This window comes from Barbatula barbatula (genome assembly GCF_947034865.1).
Source record: "Barbatula barbatula genome assembly, chromosome: 25".
Taxonomy (NCBI): domain Eukaryota; kingdom Metazoa; phylum Chordata; class Actinopteri; order Cypriniformes; family Nemacheilidae; genus Barbatula; species Barbatula barbatula.
Window position 1 is genome coordinate 4,137,821 of NC_136788.1, and position 21,700 is coordinate 4,159,520.

At 37.5% G+C, this 21,700-nt stretch overlaps 2 gene segments (V, D, J or C); one reads left to right on the plus strand and one right to left on the minus strand.

The window, feature by feature from the left end:
• The first annotated feature begins 7,231 nt into the window (after positions 1-7,231).
• Positions 7,232-8,770, plus strand: LOC306890554 (immunoglobulin kappa variable 6-21-like). The segment is given in 3 exons: positions 7,232-7,339; positions 7,442-7,738; positions 8,256-8,770.
• Positions 8,771-19,935: 11,165 nt separating this feature from the next.
• LOC306890190 (Ig lambda chain C region-like) lies at positions 19,936-21,309 on the minus strand. The segment is given in 2 exons: positions 21,278-21,309; positions 19,936-20,486 (listed from the first exon to the last, which is right to left on the minus strand).
• Positions 21,310-21,700: the final 391 nt, after the last annotated feature.

A 21,700-nucleotide genomic window follows, 5' to 3' on the forward strand; every position in this document is an offset into this window, starting at 1 on the left:
AATGAGTTGTATATTAGCATAGTAGGCTATATAGATTAATGCTGTAATGCTAATATGAAATTAAATGTCTATTACTTATTACTCCATTGAAGATGAGGCAGAGGCAGGCTCAGAGAGTGAGGGAGAGCCCATTGAGCATCAGCCAAATCAATTCAATTGAATTGAATTCAAATTTATTTACATAGCGCTTTTCACAATCTGCACTGTTCCAAAGCTGCTTTACAGGGGGAAATAAGAAAAACACAAAAAAAGGTAAAACACAGTACAGGAATAGTTTAACTTGTTATATAAACACCTAGTAAATAATATCTAATGTCAGCAGTCTCCTGGTGGTTTATTTTGCATATTTGCTTTAAGTGAATGCTTTGCTGAAAAGATGCGTTTTTAATCTAGATTTAAATTGAGCGAGTGTGTCTGATCCTCGAATAATATCAGGAAGGTTTAGAGTTTCCAGGTGCTACGTATGAGAAATTTAGTTATTCTAGGTGTTATCAAAAGTCCTGCGTTTTGAGATCTTAGAGAGCGTGATGGGTTGTAGTGTGATAGAATCTCTGTTAGGTAGGTAGGGGCTAAACCCTTTAAGGCTTTATAAGTGAATAAAGTTTGTTTATTGATGATGAAGGACAAACAAGTAGCACATTAGTAGTCAAGTCTTGAGGTCATAAATGCATGAATAAGCTTCTCCGCGTCAGCAACACACAGAATATTTCATCATTTGGCAACATTTCTTAGGTGGAAAAAGGCTGTTTTTATCTGAGATGTGATTTCGAAATGACAGGTTGCTGTCTAATATAACGCCTAGATCTTTTACAGTATGAGTTGGAGTAACAGTACATCCTTCAACTTTCAGTTTATAATCAGAAATATTCAGTTTGCGTGTCTTTGTTCCGATAAGTAATATTTCTGTTTTATTAGAATTTGGAAGACAGGAAGAAATGGTGAGTGAGGCAGCCACAGCCATGTACACAAGGGAGAAAAAGCCAGAAGACTGAGTTTTTGCTTCAGTTACAAAATCCATCAGATCCTGTGAATTTAAAAAAAAAACACAATATAATGTACAATGTGGTACAATGAACAAGTACGTTCTTTTCAGGGACAGTGGTATGAAGAACACCCCTGGTTAGAGTATGTTCTATCAAAACATCTACAATAAAGTCTAAAATGTATTTGAGCGTGTGCTGAATTCTTTTTTAATTGTATATTTTCTAATAACTGGATAATTTGTGTTAACAAGCAACCACCCCCTTAGTGCCCCTTTTTTTGGTTTATGCCACTGCCCCTCAAAATGTCTGTGCACGGCCCTGGTAATAAGTACTAGTCAGAAATTAGTAACTGATATCAAAAACAGAATAACTACATGTAACTATTCATTTAAAGATATATTCCGCCTCAAAAGTAACTAGTAAGAATGGGTTTGGAGATATCTTAATTCAAATAGTTAATCGGAGTTAATACTATGCTAATACTGTGCAAAATTACCTTGTCTTGTTAGCTTGTCTAGCTAATTGGTTAGCACGAAAACACAAAGAAGGGTTTGTTTATTATCACTATTTTAGTTTTTTAATGTGGAATATCATGTGATAAGCTTAATTTCGTTATATGGGATCTAGCACAGCCGCTTTTACACGATCCTGCACAGCTGCTGCAATATTACATTTACAATGAGCAATAATCATATCACAGTTTAAATAAAAGTTTTAGCTCATCATGCTGCTTCTGGTTTTACTTTATTTATAAATAAGGCTTATATTTTTACTATAAAGTATGTTTAAAACCTAATGCGTGTGCGGTTAGGATCGTGGTGCTTCTGACAAACGGGCAGGTACAGAATTAAATAAGTGATGCTGGACAGGTCAGGTGGTCTTTTAATTACTACATAGGTGGGGCGGGTTCGCTTTTATCAAACAGTACCAGTGCAGGACTCGGCTTTTGATTCTATTATTGGCAGTTGATCCAGAAACTATTTAATTAATGCCAACCAGACAAACAACCTTAATACCAAGACGAAAGTGTACTTATGCTGAAATGAATAGCTATATGACAAAATATAGGCTGAAATGAATAGCTATATGACAAAATATAGGCTATGTCGTGTGCCTCTTATTGCTTTTGACGGCGAGATCGAGCTTTCGAGGCAAATGCACGCGGACGTATCTTGTGGTGCATTTTTAACAATATCGTGTTGCACAGGGCATACCAAGGGCATTAATGATGACAAAACAATAACGTGTAGTGTTAAAGAAAAACTGACTAAACTCACTGAGTGTAGTTCTTTACTGAAGGACGATGAATAAATTGAAATCTTCCTCTTCAAAATACCCCATAGATTTTTGGGTAAAGGATATGGGGTAAAGGTCAGTCGAGTTTGCTGGCCAATTAAGAACAGGGATACCATGGTCCTTAAACCAGGTACTGGTTGCCTTGGCACTGTGTGCAGGTGCAAAGTCCTGTTGGAAAATGAAATCTGCATCTCCATGAAGTTGGTCAGCAGCTGGAAAGTATGAAGTGCTCTAAAACCTCCTGGTATACAGCTGTGTTGACCTTGGACCTCAGAAAACACAGTGGACCAACACCAGCAGATGACACGGCACCCCAAACCATCACTGACTGTGGAAACTTTACACTGGACCTCAAGCAACGTGGACTGTGTGCCTCTCCTCTTTTCCTCCAGAATCTGGGACCCTGATATCCAAAGGAAATGCTAAATTTACTTTCAGCAGAGAACATAACTTTGGACCACTCAGCAACAGTCCAGTCCTTTTTGTCTTTAGCCCAGGCGAGACGCTTCTGACGCTGTCTGTTGTTTGTGAGTGGCTTTACACAACAGCTGAAACCCACTTTTTTCTACCACATCTTTTCCTTCCCTTCGCCTCTCTATTAATGTACTTGGACACAGAGCTCTGTGAACAGCCAGCCTCTTTTGCAATGACCTTTTGTGTCTTGTCCTCCTTGTGCAAGGTGTCAATGGTTGTCTTTTGGACAACTGTCAAGTCAACAGTCTTCCCCATGATTGTGTAGCCTACAGAACAAGACTGAAAGGCCATTTAAAGGCCTTTGCAGGTGTTTTGAGTTCATTAGCTGTTTAGAGTGTGGTACCAGGTGTCTTTAATATTTAACCTTTTCACAATATTTTCACACATTATATTTGTTTCCTTTCAGTATAGTTTTAGATTTTTCGTGTCATTAAGGTTTTATTGCAATATATAAATACCTCATGCTAGAGCGCATTCATGGCAAAAATCATAATGATTTGCTGTAATTGCGATTATTTATGTTGATTAAATTGACATCAAAATATTTCTAAAATGTTTCAAAACTTTCTGTCAGGTAACTGTATGCCGTATTCTTTAGGCTAAATATTCTGTTCCTGAAATACGTGATAAGCATGTCTCAAAGGGTCAACGCATTTTACACATTACACACAGAGTGATCGCAGCGAGCTACAAACGACATAAACATATTTTCGCACGTTGTTCATGGTGAGGGTATAACCGGTTCCACTCGCCCCACTCTGCACAGGCTTCGAACCAACGTCGGTCTGAATGGGAGACTGGCGCTCTACAGAGGAGGCTAAAGACCACAGTCGTAATATTGTATTCTGTTTAATTCAAAAAGTAATTGAATGGTTCTGCATTGATCTTAAAAAGAAGATTAAGCAATAAAAATAAACTACAGATAAAGGGAGAGGCAAGGTTTCCCAAATCAGCTGGGAAGTCGTAAACTCCATGTTGTGCCAGAAGTGTCTCCAAATTGTGTTCCCTGAATGGATCATCACCGAATACATTGTTGATAGAAGTGCTGTATGTCATGATTCTGCCGCATCATGTCATGTTTCTCTTGGTATAATGGCAGGATCATGACAGAACCTCATGTTTCATTCAGGTATGTTATCAGGCGAGAGTATCCATCTATAGCTCCACGAATCACCAAGCCCCATCTTAAAAGAAACAAATGAAAATTCATAAATTTAAATAGATTATTAGTATTTTAACCAAACAAATCTTATCAAATAAACTAATGACATTCTGGAACTTTGATTAGTGTTCATATTGTAGCTCTGCATCCATAGAAAAAAGTTATCACACTCTGCATATGTGATTCTCAAAACATATTGCTTTCAAATATATAAAACATTTTTGCATGTATGTTTCTTTTAAAAGCTTTTATTTTAAAAAATATTTTTCAAAATGACTCCATTACAGTAAACCCTCTGTAAATGTCACCTTCACAACATGTATTGCTAAAAATACACCTAAGCAATATTTTATTCTTCATACAAGATTGTATTTTTTATGGATTGTCAACCCCACATCCAAATAAAAGAAATCACAACATTTTAGAAACTCCAAGCTTTGGAAATGAGAAAGCGACACAATTTTTTTTGCTATTTTTTGTTTAATTGGTTTCATGAGAATGACCCGCATACTTTATGGTGGAGAAGAGGGAGAAAGGATTCAGCTAAATAGGCCTGCTTTAAGAAATCTTATGAACAATTAAAGCAATGTTCATATTAAGGTCAGTCACATCACAACATGAAGCTGAACAATATCCTGAATACCTTATAAGGCGCATATTCATATTATTTGGATGTGGAACATAGTAGGTTCTTCTGGCCACAGCAGAGCTCCATCTACGTGCAGCATCTTGGTCAATGTTAGCCAATGTCAGTCTAACTCTCTGACGAGTTATCAGCAATCCCTCTGCTCGCAGCAATGCTCTCATCATCTGTTATGATGGGGTGTGCATGATAACTATAAGAATCTGAAGTATTGCACTTGAACATTTACATGTATGCTTTTTGAAGGCAAGTATTTTTTTTATTAAGATACCTGTTCCCTGGGATAAATTCCCATGACCCAACACGGTGTTCTACAAAGTGAGCTATAGGAACACAACATTTTTAAGACTCTTAAGAATATTTCACCCATTACAGTTTTTCTCGATTGTTTACACACAAATATTGGTACTTGAGACACAATGACCACAACATGTAACTCATGCACCAACCCCCTGAACCAATTCTGCTAAACTACAAGCACAATTCCTGCTTTACACTCACATTGCAGTTCTAAAACACACTTTTTTCAAAACACTAAACACAATTCTCTGCATTTGGCACAATTTTCGGGCAGAAAAATCTCTTGTTTTCACAAGGAACACGCTGCCATTCAAATACGAACACTGACTCATCACATGGGCAAAAACCTGTCACAAACGCTTATACCCCTTCTCCAAGCTATGGAAGATGCATATGGAGATATAGCAGCTGATGCTTTTCATGGCTGGACTGAAAAACATTGCTTGAGATGTGGATGAGGTGCTGTGGCCAGACCCAAACCGAAGAGAAGATGCAGCATCGTTTTTTTTTACTGTAACTGTATACAGTAAATTCTTCTGTTGTTTTGTATGTAGACCACTGTATGTGCAACTTTGCGCTGGTTGGGATGTACACTGTACATTGTTTTTGGTTGGAAAAATGAAATATATTTGTTATCGTGTATTTGTGTGTTCTGACTATAAAAACTATTTTATATATATATATATATATATATATATATACTACAAATATTTTACTACACACTTACATATGTACTTTCTGTAGTAAGTGTAACACTGAACCATATAAAGAGCAAAGTCATTATGATGAATGGAGAAGTGTTTTCCATTCATTATAGTGTTTTATATAGAGCACATCAGTGTTCAACTGATTCTTATAAATGTCTATTCATATGATGGTTTGTGTGTCATTTGAAAACAAAATACCATTTTGAGAAGAAAGAACATTGTTTTGAATCTAAAGTTTCATTTTGCAGGAGAATTGAGGGGTTTTGCCAATTGTGTTTGTGTTTTTTGATTTGTGTGTAGAGTTCTGAGAATATGAGGCATGCTTTCAGAAAATGTGTGTAAACAATTGAGAAAAACTGTAAATCCAATACCAGTAGGCCTACTACATTTAGTCATAGAACAAAAACAAGAAGCATGTTAGGGACGATACCCTGTTGTCAGTTTCATGAAGTTAAATAGGCCTACTAGACATATCAATCACCGAAAATCTTGGCATACGAAATGACTTTGTTTACAAACTAATTTTGGGTGAATAATAACAAAGTAGTTCCTTATTATAATTATAATACAGTCAATTCTTCTGTTGTTTTGTATGTAGACCAGACCACTGTATGTGCAACTTTGCGTTGGTTGGGATGTACACTGTACATTGTTTTTGTTGGAAAAATAAAATATATTTGTTATCATGTATTTGTGTGTTCTGACTATAAAATCTATTTTATATATATATATATATATATACAAAAAATATTTTACAACACACTTATGTACTGTCTGTAGTAAGTGTAACACTGAACCATATAAAGAGCAAAGTCATTATGATGAATGGAGAAGTGTTTTCCATTCATCATAGTGTTTTATAAAGAGCACATCAGTGTTCAACTGGTTCTTATAAATGTTTATTCATATGATGGTTTGTGTGTGTCATTTGAAAACAAAATACCATTTTGAGAAGAAAGAACATTGTTTTGAATGTGAAGTTTCATTTTGCAGGATAATTGAGGGGTTTTGCCCATTGTGTTTGTGTTTTTTGATTTGTGTGTAGAGTTCTGAGAATATGAGGCATGCTTTCAGAAAATGTGTGTAAACAATTGAGAAAAACTGTATTAAAATGATAAAAACTGATCAGTTTTATTGGTCTAAACAGAAGGGGATAATACCCTGCTACAAAAATAAAAAATTATTGTGGATTTAGTGGATATAATAGAAATTGTTTTGGATGGGATGGAAACTACTCTGAAAATCCCGAAAGCACTACAGAAAGGAATGTTGTAAAGGTAGAAAGAATGGTTGTGACAGACAGCTTCTCTGTATTAAGTGACCTTTGAGGGTATTATTCGTAGACGCCCGTTTTACCTTCTGATGCTCTGTAGGGCTTGTCAGGAATTTCTCCTTTTTTGTGCTTAATTTGTTTATTGAACTTGTATCACAATGAAAGAATACAGATACAGGAGAACAGTAACGTCATTCCCACAAATTGTGTTTCTGTGACGGATAGGGTAGCGATGCTCCTGCTTACTCTCTTCACTGGTGTGAACCCCTTCATGTCCATTCAATAGTTATAGTGCACTAGACTGTAGCAGAAGAATCCTGCCCACTTCTTTGCATTGTGATCACGTGCTTCAGTGCTCTGAGAGTGTTTATAGTGCTGTGAGTTTAACACTTCATGACTGACAACTCAACACAACACAACATTCATCATCACACAAACCAACAAGAACAACAATGACGTTCAGCATCATCTTAGTCTGGACACTCACAGTGTTTGCTCAAGGTTTGTGTCGTAACATTTTCATCATTATTATTCATTCATTGAAGAGTGAAATCTTCATTTGTTTCAGTGTTTCTTATATTTCATGTTTGTTGTTTCTTTCAGAGTGTAGAGGACAGTACACTGTTACTCAGACTCCATCAATAACAGCAGTTCAACCAGGACAACATGTTCAAATAAACTGTAAAGTCAGCAGTGCAGTGTATAGTAACTGCTTACACTGGTACTTACAGAAACCTGGAGAAGCTCCTAAACTCCTCATATCTTACATCAATAGCCTCTATTCTGGAGTATCATCTAGATTCAGTGGCAGTGGATCAAACACAGATTTCACTCTGAGCATCAGTGGAGTTCAGACTGAAGATGCAGGAGATTATTACTGTCAGAGTTTTCACTATCCAGGTAGCACTCGAGTGTTGACACAGTGATAAAGAGTCGTACAAAAACCTCCGTCAGTCAGACTGAACAGTGACTGCACTGATACACCTCACACATACTGCAGCTGCTGAGGGAGGAGAGTTCCTTTAAATAACAACAATTGTATTTTGTTTTACATTGTTTTTTAAAACATTTCAGCAGTTGTTTAATTATTTACTTTTGATAAATATTTTTTTTATTGGTTTGGTGCAATTTGTACAAGCAAGTGGTACATTTACAAAACACTACACAACAGATGATCAAAAATACACTTTTCTGCATGTTTACAAACAGTAACTGACTTACATGATGTTATAAATATCAAACTTTTGAATTGCATCTCTTATTCTCTTTAATATCATTTAATTCAACTGATCTTAATGTTGAATCAATGAATCATTTATTATGTCCATAGATTTTTAACTGTCTTATTGTTATCTGATCATTTGTAAGTTACAGTTGTATGATCACCATCAACATGATCATGTCTCCCTTCTTCAAGACATGGATGAAGCTTGCAGTGATATAACCGCAGAGCAATATCAAGCCTGGATTCTTCATGCCAGAAGGTTTTCCCCACGGAGCCTGAACAATAAGGACATTCCCTGAGATTTTGATGAAACTTTATGTCTAAATGTTGAAGAACGGCTTGATGTTAATGAATATTTAGTGGATTTCAGATCTCCATTAACAGTTTTTCCCTTTTTTTCACAATGCACCCACAGTATTGATGTACAGACTGTAAAATAAACTATTAAATATTTTCTGTTTTCATATGTAAACAACTCGTGTTCTGTGATCCATGTTGTTCATGTTGTAGCCCATATTCTGTATTTTATGGCCTTTGTCAGTTTGTTTGGGCTTGAGTGTAACATTCATTGTGTTTACTGTGTTTACAGTTTTACATTCATTCAGCACTGAAGGTGATTTGAAACCTGTACCTTGTATTGTTTGCTGCTGAATGAACGACTGTTACAGTAAAAGTATTTCACGAGTTCACCGATGCAGATAATAAAGGTTAGCAGAAGTATGAAAGGTTTGTGTGTTTGGCGTGCTGTCCGGGGAGCGGCACCGAGCTCGCCGGTTCCTTCTGAACCCAGAACACTCTTCTGTGTTTTCATGGTTCACTGAGTGATGTTTATTTATTGTATTAAAAACACAAAATGAGTCAAAGTCAAAGATTCAATATGATTTTATTTGTTGAATTAAAAAAAAAAACACAATCAGCAGTGAATGAATAAAGAACACATGCACTGGTGTGAGATGCTGTTTGTGAAAAGCAGAGCAGATGTCAGATGAGAGAGAGAAAAAACATGTGAGACACGAGTGAGACTCAGATGAGAACAGAAGTGAGAGAGAGAGAGAGAGAGAGAGAGAGAGAGAGAGAGAGAGAGAGAGAGAGAGAGAGAGAGAGAGAGAGAGAGTCTAGTATGAACACTGATCTTGTCTCTTGAGTTCTCTAGTGACTGTTTGACCGTTATCTTTGTGTTTGGCCTCACAGCTCACTGAGACCCCTGAGCTCCACTCCTGCTCAGAGAGAGTCAGACTGCTGCTCCAGCTGTACAGACCGTTCTTCTCCAGGAGCCCAACACTGCTGTCCTGAGATCTGCTGCTCCCGTCCACCTTCCACATCACACTCCAGTCTGAGGGGAAACCGTTGTTGAGCAAACACATCAGTGTTGCTGTTTTCTTTGTGGAAATCTCTTCACTGGAGGGCGGCAGGACGCTCACTGTAGGACGAGTGAAGCCTGACAAACACACAATAATCACAAACTCACACAAGAAACAAACAACTTCATAATAAGATCCAAATAATAAATAAATAAAAATGAGATCTTCTGTAAAGTTTCTTTTTCATTCATGTTGATCTGAATGTTCATACAGTTTTCACTAATGTTTACAAATGCTCTGAATCACCAAAATAATGTTTGTAAATGATTTTTGATTTTAGAAATTAAAATAGATTAAAATAGAAATATAGAAAGTAGCTGTAACATCAACTACAGTGACAAAGTCTTAACAGCATTTCAAATAAACATAAGAGTCAAATAACTGGTTTTGAAAAATATAACCTAACAATATATTGAATGCATAAAATAAATAAATAGAAATTTAAATAGTTTTTGTAACACAGAATACATTTCATTTGATGGTCTATTTTCACGATGCAAGTTTGATATATTTTATAGCGCACTGAACATGTTATTGTTTTACAACAAGAGCCAAAACTTCATCAGAATAGGAAACTGTGCAAATAACTTTAATCCACAGTAAAACACTTTTTTTTCATTTGTTCACATTAATGACATAATTATAAATAATAATTATTATAAATCTTTAAACATATCTAAACCTTTGCTCACAATTTTATCCATAAAAAAACGCGGGCTCTGTTTCAGATTTGTAAGTAAATTAGTATAAAGTCATTTTTTAAACCACATGAATATGATCATATTTATATATTTTTATATTTCGTAGTTAATCTTTATATGTGAAAGCAGAAATCTGTTATATTATTATTGAATGTTTTTACTTACTGCCAACATCCAGTCTGGTGCCGCTGCCGAAAGTCCACCACAGTGATACAAACTAATAGAGCGACTGTACAAAAACCTCTGAACGCTTCAGTAACTATAAACACATCACAAACACATCTTTACACTTTATCACACATTCACACATCATACACATTACATTTAATTTCACTTTGTTCACTTTGGGTGAACAATTATAACAACTATAATACGAAATAATATCCAAGTTTGACTGATTTTTAACCCTTAAAATTGACTCATATTCTCAAACCTGAAAGTGTGAACAATTTATTAATATTCAAAGATGAAAACATCCAAATAATTATAAAGCAACTTGTCAGTGTTTCATATAGCTGCTGTCCTGTGTATCTCCATATTCTGTGTTTTTTATTTTACACAAACATTATACAGAAAATAATGAATAACTATTCACCATTACAAATCATAACACACTTGTTTAATAATCACTACATATAATCTAAGAAAACAAAATACAACAAACTTCAAGAAATGAAATTTAAATGATAAAACAGTGTTTGTGTGTGTTAATGTAAATGTAGAGATTGAGTTTGCATTGTGATCACGTGCTTCAGTGTCTGAGAGTGTTTATAGTGCTGTGAGTTTAACACTTCATGACTCACAACACAACACAACACAATCTTTATAATCACACAAACCAACAAGAACAACAATGACGTTCAGCATCATCTTCATCTGGACACTCACAGTGTTTGCTCAAGGTTTGTGTCGGAACATTTTCATCATTATTATTCATTCATTGAAGAGTGAAATCTTCATTTGTTTCAATGTTTCTTATATTTCATGTTTGTTGTTTCTTTCAGAGTGTAGAGGACAGTACACTGTTACTCAGACTCCATCAATAACAGCAGTTCAACCAGGACAACATGTTCAAATAAACTGTAAAGTCAGCAGTGCAGTGCATAATAGTAACTACTTACACTGGTACTTACAGAAACCTGGAGAAGCTCCTAAACTCCTCATATATGCTGCATCAAACCTCCAGTCTGGAGTATCGTCTAGATTCAGTGGCAGTGGATCAAACACAGATTTCACTCTGAGCATCAGTGGAGTTCAGACTGAAGATGCAGGAGATTATTACTGTCAGAGTTTTCACGTTCCTAGTGGTTATGTGTTGACACAGTGATAAAGAGTCGTACAAAAACCTCCGTCAGTCAGACTGAACAGTGACTGCACTGATACACCTCACACATACTGCAGCTGCTCATACAACACAAACACACACAACACTGATCTCTAATAACACAGTACTGATATATATATAGTTATGAAGATTATCAGAAATGACATTAACATCCATACTGACATACAGTAAACATACAGTCACCTCTATATTCAATATTTTTCTCTGTGTGTGTTTTCTTGTAATCCAGGTTTTAGACGACATATCCAATGATCTTTATGAGATAAACATTATGATCAGATGAACCAACAGCCGCTGTTCATCGTCACCACATTTGTCCAGAGAGTTCAGAGTTCACAACAGTCCATTCATGGTTTATGTCAATCATAAATGTTACACGCACAACTTTATAACTTAACAATAAATATATGGTCTATATGGTTTACAGTATCAATATCGGCTGAGAAGTGCATGAACAGCACACAGTGTCATTTTATACATAATATTCATGTGTGAACTTTGATGACATAATAAAATCAGCAACAATAAAGAAGTGAAACTTGAGTGTTTCAGTTCAGATGATTGAACCAATCAAACATTGACACTGAGAGTGTTGAGCTGAAAATCACATTTGCATTGACAGGATGAAGAGACTCTGATGTTCTCAGAATAGATCGGCTCTGTCTCCAGAGATCATGTTCACAACACAACACCTGCATTTCACATTTACTCATACACGAACCTAGTATTTGACTCTACAAACATACACCCCTCACTTCCCAGCATGCTTTGCTGAGGGTCAGGATGCTACTGTGGCTGTGTTCGCCCTCCTTGTCGCTACCCGATCCGTCCCGGATACATGATTTCTACTGCGCATGCACAAAACTGATACCACTTCCGGTCTAAGCTATTTAAAAAAAAAGCTGTTTGACACTATTCGTTCCGTACCGGAAATCGTTTTTCAATAAACTCTTTATTGAACATTAAACTTAACATCAAAAGAAATTAAACACTTTACAATTTGTAATGGTTTGGAGAAACGTACGAGGGAAACACTAAGAATCCTGTTAAGAGCCGAAAGTATTTGTTTCTATTATCTTTTATGCTGCTTTTTGATTTTATTGTTTAATACCAATTTAAATACAATATTACAAAATGATGAGGAGTGAGAAATTGATTTCTATATATGCACATTTTTGAATCTATAGAAAACCTGAAAGATTAAATTTTGCTGGACCATCATAATCAGAGACCCGAAATATCCGCTTGATAAATGAACCTTGTGTTTGTCTATATCCTGGACCAATCGTAATAAGAGGCCCTAACTATTATTACTTTATAAATGAACCATGAGTTTATGTCAAATATAAAACACACAGTCAAAGTTTTAAGCATGTTGTGTCCTGGTTCATAAAGAAACAAATAAACTTTTGTGATTGAAAGCTGTCAGAACCAATGGAAACGCTCATAGAACAAGTTGGCTTAAGTACCAATGAAAACGCTCCTCACACCGAAATATATATCAGTAAGGTATTTTTGTTAAGTAATCCAACTATAAAGTGGTATATTGTAAAACGATTAAATAATTCAACAAATCATGCAAAAAACATGCTGTTTTATGAGTTACACCACTAGTTTTGGCAAATGTTTTCAATGTAATGTTAGCGTTCATTCGCTGGCTTTCTTTTTTCACTTTCCATAAAACCTTTTTTCACCAAAGATCTCCAGCGCAATCTTGTCAAGGTAAGTGATATTGCTGTGTACATACTAACCTATTTTAACTATATCTTAAGCATATGTATGTTGCCTATTAGCGTTATTAACATTAACCTTCAGTATATTACGTTTGGCTTATCTGTAATTTAAGTGAATCTTTTAAAATCAATCTAATGGTTTGTACTGCAAATGAATGTGAATGTGTAATCACTCATGAATAAGCGGCTGGATATTTGTAAAATGACAAACGTAACTTTTTATAACATTAATTTGTTTTGTGCTTAGTTATGTGCTTACTTTAGGCATGAAGGCTGTGTTGTTCATAGATATTATTCCCTCATAGATGTCCAAATAATATAATCTATAATGGGATAACTGTAAGCAGAGTCGGCGTCAGAGCAGATCTACTGGAGGGGCATTGGATCATCGGCGGGGGGCACTGTCGTTTGATAAATATTTGTTGACGCATTGGCAGCATCATAGTAGCATGGAAATCCAGACCTAAATCTGAAAGATCTATATAGAATGACAATGAACGATTTAGACTTGGGTTTTTATCTAAAAGAGGAACAGAAAACCGTGCTGAATTTGCTGTTTTGCCGACCGGCTACGGCAAGAGTCAGTTAGCTCTAATGATCTATATAGAATGACATTCTACCCTAGAATGTTAGCTCCAATGATGTATCTATATAGAATGTCATTATATATTTTTTTTTTCGTGTCTTGATTCCTAATACACAACAGATGACGATTGTTAGGTTAAACTTTCAGAATACAGCCTAGTTCAGCACTTTGCGAATGGAAAGCGACTCAAGTATCACCTATTCTCGCGTTCTATGAGTTCAGTAGCCTACATTTTTGGGAAAAATGTACATTTGATGAAACGCGCGAAGAATTGCGGCTAACGTTCAGAACCTTGCACGTAGAGAGCACTTTTAAGAGCTAAGATAGGCTAGGCTACATCGTTATCGGGAACAGATAGCCTAAACAACAGGACAGAACAGGACAGAAAATAATAATGTAAATATAATATAGGCTAAATAAAAAACATAAAATAGGCATACAATAAATAGCTATATATTTTTTATACTTAAATAATTGACAAATTACGACGACAAAAATAAAACACTGAATCAGTTAAAAAGAATTTTCCCATCAGACAAAGTTTTTTCGTATAGATGTTTCTGAAAACTTAAGGCTTTTTTCTTCATAAAACGATTTGGACATCATCACACAAATGTCTGCGTATGGACCAGTTAAATCAGAAGACTAAAATTCGCCTGTAGAGAATGTCACAACAATAATGAGCTACTCACACAGATATAAGGTTTAACTGTTTTTTTTAGTTTTTGATTTGCGTAGAATGCAAATTTTGTAGAACTTGAGAAATAAATAAAAATAAAATATAGGAAATGGAGAAAATAAAAAAACTGAAAATACAAAGTGTGCTTCAACAAATAACATTAATTCTTTAAACAGCGTTTTTTCTTAGGGTTAATTATTTTGTTTAGAAAATGAGTCCTTTAAAGGACAAAAATAAATGTATATTCTGCTATTACTTTATGCTAATGGTTGTTTTTAACCTGGGTTACACACCTCCCAGCAGTTTAAGCATGCACCAAGTGTCATGATCCTGCCTCTCCTTGTCTTGGTTTTCGAGTCTTGTGGCAGGATCATGTCAGTCCCATGTGTTTTGTGTGGAGAAAGAGCATTGTTTTGGTTTAAGAAGCCATGCTCTCTCTCCAGTGTCTCGTCCTTTAGTCCCGCCCCCTTGTTTCCCTGTTTGCAGTCCGTTAGTGTTAGTCTTGTCTCCAGCCCTGATCCATCCTTCCCTTAGTGTTTCAGTCCCCTCACCTGCCTCGTGCAATCCTCCTGTTAGCTTTCCCTTAGTGTTTCAGCCTTGTCACCTGTGGCCACTCTCCCTGTGTCATCAGTCCTTGTTAGTGTTTTCCCTTTATCAAGCCCCAGTTTTCCCTCTGTCCCTTGTCGGTTCATTGTCATTTTGTCATTTTCGTACCTCCTCACGTCACCTTGTTGGATTATTCCTGTCTATGGATTATCGTGTTTGTTCCTGTTCTAAGTTTGTGGATTTTGTTGATTTATTATTCAAAGGACTTTGTTTGTTTTGTTCCCCTTGTGGAAAGTTTTAGTTTACATTTTTGTCTTGTTTTAGATCTTGTTCTCCCCATCGAGGGTCTTTTGTTTAAATAAAGTTTTTGTTATTTAACTCTGCTGCCTGCGTTTGGGTTCTGTCCACACACCGTGACAGAATGAACCGACCACAGAGAACCCAGCAGGCAGCCAGGGACCGTGAGCAGTCCTCTGCCAGCCAGGACCACCAGCATTGGTGGCAGTCGACTGCTGACTTAATTCAGCGGGGCGATGGTCCTTTCCAGCCTCAGGGAGATAGATCCCTTAGTGAGTATGCTCAAGCGTCTGTGGCAAGACGGGGTTTTCTGCCAGAGACGCTCATGAATGCCTACTTCCTGGCGGGCCTCGTTAAGCCTCCACCGTTGGAGGAACGGGAGAGGCTGATCCGGGGGTCCTTTCAGCAACTGGTCAGCAGTCTTGCCTCCAGCTGCCCCTCGGCTGCACGCTCTCTCCTGCCTTCGATCCCAGAGAGTCGTTCCCTGAGGATTGGGGTTTTGGGCGTCACCACACACTCTGCTCCACCACCAGCTAGCCTCCGTGGTAGGCGTGGACGGCGGGAGTCGTGGGACTCCCCGTCCGACTCATCCAGCACAGAGATAGTGGGGTCCCCCACCGCTACTCTGCAGCCGGCCACACGTCCTGTGAGCCGGTCAAAGAGGAAGAAGCAGAGGAGAGCTGCACCATCCTGCCCTGCCCAGCACCCGGTATCCAGCCCTGCCCAGGCGTCAAGTCCGGTGGTCCCGTCAAGTCCGGTGGTCCCGTCAAGTCCGGTGGTCCCGTCAAGTCCGGTGGTCCCGTCAAGTCCGGTGGTCCCGTCAAGTCCGGTGGTCCCGTCAAGTCCGGTGGTCCCGTCAAGTCCGGTGGTCCCACCTGCACCCAGTCCAGTGTCAAGTCCTGCCCTGCCGGCCCTCCAACCTACAACCCAGTCAGCCTTGCCCCAGCCGTTCCCTACTACGGCCGTCCTGTCATGCCCTACCCCTTCTAGTTCCTCCCACTCCAAGAGAGGTATCCCTTCCATGCCCAGACCTTCCTACCCCACCCCTCCGCCCAGCTCTAGGAAGCAGGGTCCTGTCCCTCCTAAGTCTCCACCCAGTAATGTTCCCAAGTTTTTCCCACCAATTCCGCCTCCCCCCTTCCCATTGATGTTTATTTTATTGTCCAACCCCAATCCCTTTCTAGTCATGTCAGCCCTGCCCCTAGTGTGTTCTGTTCTGTGTTTATGGTGTCTGTCCTCCTGTCTGTCAGTCTTGTCATGTTTAGTGTGATCTTGAAGAACTCCTGGAGGAGTTCTTTAAGGCGGGCGCTCTGTCATGATCCTGCCTCTCCTTGTCTTGGTTTTCGAGTCTTGTGGCAGGATCATGTCAGTCCCATGTGTTTTGTGTGGAGAAAGAGCATTGTTTTGGTTTAAGAAGCCATGCTCTCTCTCCAGTGTCTCGTCCTTTAGTCCCGCCCCCTTGTTTCCCTGTTTGCAGTCCGTTAGTGTTAGTCTTGTCTCCAGCCCTGATCCATCCTTCCCTTAGTGTTGCAGTCCCCTCACCTGCCTCGTGCAATCCTCCTGTTAGCTTTCCCTTAGTGTTTCAGCCTTGTCACCTGTGGCCACTCTCCCTGTGTCATCAGTCCTTGTTAGTGTTTTCCCTTTATCAAGCCCCAGTTTTCCCTCTGTCCCTTGTCGGTTCATTGTCATTTTGTCATTTTCGTACCTCCTCACGTCACCTTGTTGGATTATTCCTGTCTATGGATTATCGTGTTTGTTCCTGTTCTAAGTTTGTGGATTTTGTTGATTTATTATTCAAAGGACTTTGTTTGTTTTGTTCCCCTTGTGGAAAGTTTTAGTTTACATTTTTGTCTTGTTTTAGATCTTGTTCTCCCCATCGAGGGTCTTTTGTTTAAATAAAGTTTTTGTTATTTAACTCTGCTGCCTGCGTTTGGGTTCTGTCCACACACCGTGACACCAAGCAGAAATGACACAAGCCCATATATCTTTACAGATAGCAAAGTATAAAACACAAAAGCAGTTAGAACCCACAAACATTCATCAACAATTCACCTGTTTAGTAGGCCTTATGAAACCCAGGGCTGGCTTCAATAAGTGAATTGAACAAACGAGTTACCCTCAGAAGAGTTGCAGGCGACGAGTGTTGCTACTGAACCATCTAAGTACTGTGTCCCTCCATTTGCTTGTGCATTTGCGTGTCAAGTCTTTCTCGAATGCAAGCTGCACTAACCTGGCCTTTCTCTCGTGTATTATTGTGCGTCTGTGCTCCAACTTGAAAAACTGTTCTTCAACTTGAAATGGATTTTCCACTTGCGCTGCAAATCAAATGTAACAAGTTTACTCAGCGACCAATGAGCATTCACCATGACGAAGCCTAGTAACATGCCATGAAGAACCAAAATTATGCATTTTCTCAATTCTTTTTATTTTATTTAAGTTACAGTTTGAACATTTAATATAAAAATAATAACTAATAGGGATTTTTTTTTGGGCCACGCCATGGCCTGTAGGAGGGGCATCAATGACCGCTTGGGGGGGCACGGCCTTGGTACCTGATGCATCTCGCCAGATAAGCATCCCTCCTCCACCCCAGCTCCTCTCATTTTTCTCTTTGTTCTCTCAGTGTTCTGAGCTCGAGCCGGTTCTGAGCCCGGCGCACTTGCCCTGACAAGGGTAGAGTGCTCCAGGTTCAGATAGATCCGGCGAGCTCAGAGCCCACTCCCTGCACAACACGCCAGATTCGCATAACCTTCATGGCCATGCATTACCAATCTATCCTTACAAGGAGCTGTTTATCTGCTAGTGCGAACTCATGAAACAGCAAATGGAGGATTTTTGCAGCAAATGAGCGGCGCACAGCATCAATGCACAACGCTGAGAAAGATATAAATAGCATTATTTTGTTGAGCGAAATAAAAGAGCTGAACAATAATCAAATATAATCTACTAAAGCTATTATACAAAGACCTTCATTACACCAGACTGAATTCAAACTAAAACAGAATAAACAGCAATAACAACAGACAACACAAACAACAGTTCAGGAGATCTCTGAAGGATTACAGTTATTATTATTATTGTTATTGTTGCTGTTGTTTAGTGTCCTATGTCCATTCAACAGTTATAGTGCACTAGACTGTAGCAGAAGAATCCTGCCCACTTCTTTGCATTGTGATCACGTGCTTCAGTGTCTGAGAGTGTTTATAGTGCTGTGAGTTTAACACTTCATGACTGACAACACAACACAACACAATCTTCATCATCACACAAACCAACAAGAACAACAATGATGTTCAGCATCATCTTCATCTGGACACTCACAGTGTTTGCTCAAGGTTTGTGTCGTAACATTTTCATCATTATTATTCATTCATTGAAAAGTGAAATCTTCATTTGTTTCAGTGTTTCTTATATTTCATGTTTGTTGTTTCTTTTAGAGTGTAGAGGACAGTACACTGTTACTCAGACTCCATCAATAACAGCAGTTCAACCAGGACAACATGTTCAAATAAACTGTAAAGTCAGCAGTGCAGTGTATAGTAACTGCTTACACTGGTACTTACAGAAACCTGGAGAAGCTCCTAAACTCCTCATATCTTACATCAATAGCCTCTATTCTGGAGTATCGTCTAGATTCAGTGGCAGTGGATCAAACACAGATTTCACTCTGAGCATCAGTGGAGTTCAGACTGAAGATGCAGGAGATTATTACTGTCAGAGTTTTCACAGTGCTAGTAGCAATGTGTTGACACAGTGATAAAGAGTCGTACAAAAACCTCCGTCAGTCAGACTGAACAGTGACTGCACTGATACACCTCACACATACTGCAGCTGCTGAGGGAGGAGAGTTCCTTTAAATAACAACAATTGTATTTTGTGTTACATTGTTTTTAAAACATTTCAGCAGTTGTTTATTTATTTATTTGTGACCAATGTAAATTTTTTATTGGTTTGGTACAATTTGTACAAGCATTTACAAAACAATACACAACAGATTATAAAATACACTTTTCTGCATGTTTACAAACAGTAACTGACTTACATGATGTTATCAATATCAAACTTTTGATTTGCATCTCTTGTTATTCTCTTTAATATCATTTAATTCAACTGAACTGAATATTTAGTGGATTTCAGATCTCCATTAACAGTTTTTCCCCTGTTTTTCACAATGCACCCACAGTATTGTTGTACAGACTGTAAAATAAACTATTAAATATTTTCTGCTTTCATATGTAAACAACTCGTGTTCTGTGATCCATGTTGTTCATGTTGTAGCCTATATTCTGTATTTTATGGCCTTTGTCAGTTTGTTTGGGCTTAAGTGTAACATTCATTGTGTTTACAGTTTTACATTCATTCAGCACTGAAGGTGATTTGAAACCTGTACCTTGTATTGTTTGCTGCTGAATGAACGACTGTTACAGTAAAAGTATTTCACAAGTTCACCGATGCAGATAATAAAGGTTAGCAGAAGTATGAAAGGTTTGTGTGTTTGGCGTGCTGTCCGGGGAGCGGCACCGAGCTCGCCGGTTCCTTCTGAACCCAGAACACTCTCCTGTGTTTTCATGGTTCACTGAGTGATGTTTATTTATTGTATTAAAAACACAAAATGAGTCAAAGTCAAAGATTCAATATGATTTTATTTGTTGAATTTGAAGAAAACACAATCAGCAGTGAATGAATAAAGCACACATGCACTGGTGTGAGATGCTGTTTGTGAAAAGCTGAGCAGATGTCAGATGAGAGAGAGACAATGAATGTAGAAACACATGTGAGACACGAGTGAGACTCAGATGAGAACAGAAGTCAGAGAGAGAGAGAGAGAGAGAGAGAGAGAGAGAGAGAGAGTCTAGTATGAACACTGATCTTGTCTCTTGAGTTCTCTAGTGACTGTTTGACTGTTATCTTTGTGTTTGGCCTCACAGCTCACTGAGACCCCTGAGCTCCACTCCTGCTCAGAGAGAGTCAGACTGCTGCTCCAGCTGTACAGACCGTTCTTCTCCAGGAGCCCAACACTGCTGTCCTGAGATCTGCTGCTCCCGTCCACCTTCCACATCACACTCCAGTCTGAGGGGAAACCCTTGTTGAGCAAACACATCAGTGTTGCTGTTTTCTTTGTGGAAATCTCTTCACTGGAGGGCGGTAGGACGCTCACTGTAGGACGAGTGAAGCCTGACAAACACACGATAGTCACAAACTCAAACAAGAAACAAACAACTTCATAATAAGATCCAAATAATAAATAAATAAAAATGAGATCTTCTGTAAAGTTTCTTTTCATTCATGTTGATCTGAATGTTCATACAGTTTTCACAAATGCTAACAAATGCTGTGAATCATTAAAATTATGTTTGTAAATTATTTTTTATTTTAGAAATTAAAATAGATTAAAATATAAATATAGAAAGTAGCTGTAACATCAACTACAGTGACAAAGTCTTAACAGCATTTCAAATAATCATAAGAGTCAAATAACTGGTTTTGAAAAATATAACCTAACAATATATTGAATGCAATAAATAAATAAATACAAATATAAATAGTTTTTGTAACACAGAATACATTTCATTTGATGGTCTATTTTCACGATGCAAGTTTGATATATTTTATAGCGCACTGAACATGTTATTGTTTTACAACATGAGCCAAAACTTCATCAGAATAGGAAACTGTGCAAATAACTTTAATCCACAGTAAAACACTTTTTCATTTCTTCACATTAATGACATAATTATAAATAATAATAATAATTATTATAAATCTTCAAAAACATCTTAACCTTTGCTCACAATATTATCCATAAAAAAACGCGGGCTCTGTTTCAGATTTGTAAGTAAATTAGTACAAAGTCATTTTTTAAACCACATGAATATGATCATATTTATATATTTTTATATTTCGTAGTTGATCTTTATATATGAAAGCAGAAATCTGTTATATTATTATTGAATGTTTTTACTTACTGCCAACATCCAGTCTGGTGCCGCTGCCGAAAGTGAACCACAGTGATACAAACTAATAAGAGCGACTGTACAAAAACCTCTGAACGCTTCAGTAACTATAAACACATCACAAACACATCTTTACACTTTATCACACATTCACACATCATACACATTACATTTCATTTAATCTCCTGGTCATTTATGACTCTGTACAATAATTTGATTTTATTTTACAAATGCTTGTGTAATTTCTGCAAGAAAATCCTGAAAATTCTCACAAGTTTTAATTCTCATATCTGACTCTCATAACCTAAATCCTCAAAGTTAAACATGGACACAATATTCAAAGTTAAAGCATTGCAGTCAAATTGATGATGTGATGATACAAATACAACATCATGATCAATAATATAAGAAACATATGCACATGACATATACTGT